Source organism: Dipodomys ordii, unplaced genomic scaffold, assembly GCF_000151885.1.
Source record: "Dipodomys ordii isolate 6190 unplaced genomic scaffold, Dord_2.0 Scaffold68, whole genome shotgun sequence".
Classification (NCBI taxonomy): Eukaryota; Metazoa; Chordata; class Mammalia; order Rodentia; family Heteromyidae; genus Dipodomys; species Dipodomys ordii.
The window spans coordinates 1,558,583-1,559,749 of NW_012267284.1; positions in this window are offsets into that span (position 1 = coordinate 1,558,583).

The following is a 1,167-nucleotide window of genomic DNA, read 5'->3' on the forward strand; positions in this document are numbered from 1 at the left end:
CTCCCGCCTCCCTCAGGTTCCGGGCCCCGGACCCGCACCTCGGAAGCGCGCGGGGATCGTGCGGGCCGGGCAGGGCCCGGCGGCCACCGCCACTGCAGTGAGGACACACGCGCTCACGCAGGCAGCTAAATCCATCAACACCTCGCGCCCGGCTCCGATCCCAGACGCCGGGGCTTCCCGCGCGCCCCTCCCTCGAGCTTGCCCACCCTCCGGTGCCAGCTGCAATCCTGCGGCACCGGGCGGGGAGGGGAGGAGGCCGCCGCACGAGCACCGCCGTCGCCGGCTCGCCTCTGTCGGGCCCCAGCGGCGGCCGAGGGCAGCGCCCAGAGCTACTGCGCCAAAAAGGGCATGAGAGCCGCCACCGGCCCCCGCCCGGGAGCTCGGGCCGCTTTCCACAGTTTGGATCCCAGGCTCGGGCTTTCCCTTCTCCATAAAAGGAGGGGGAGTGAGTCTCTGGAGAAAGGTGGGGCGGATTTAGGGGCGCGTCTAGGGCACTCACCTGGCGGCTGCCACGCGCCCCTGCCCAAGGTCCGAAGCCTGGGGCACCTGAATGAGGAACCTCTACCCACATTTCGAGGTGGGAACAAGGTTGGGGAGGAGATTGCAGCAACCTGTTTTATCCTTGACCTTGACACTCTGGCTGCCCCTTCCCTTCCTCCCCAAGTCTCCCACTCCCTTTCCGAAAGCGAGGCAGCACCGAGATCGGGATTGAGAGGGTGGAAGGAAAGGAAGAGAAAGGAGCCACTGGTGAACCCCTGGGTTCTGCGTCTGGATCCGCGGGCGCACAGAGCGCCACCTCCGGCCAAGGCGCTGCACCGAGCGCGCCGCGGGGGAGCGACGCGCGTCGACCGTGGGCTGGGCAGGGCTGGACGGCTCCTGCGCGGCGGCCGAGTGGGTGCGCCCGGATGCTGGAAGATTGGACCCCGACTCACGGGCGGATGCCTGCCAGTGCCTCCCCTCCAGGCCCCAGCTCTGGTATCTGGGATAGAGGGGCTGTCGGGCCTTGCGGACCGCAAAGCTAGAAACGCCTGGGCCCTTGGAGACTAGGAGACACCTTAAGGGTGAGTGGACCTCCGAGGAAAATGTCACCCGCCCCAGCCCCCACTCCCCCGTCCCACCTCCCCACCCCCATCCCCCGCCGCGGTCGCCCTCACTCCCAGACCGAGG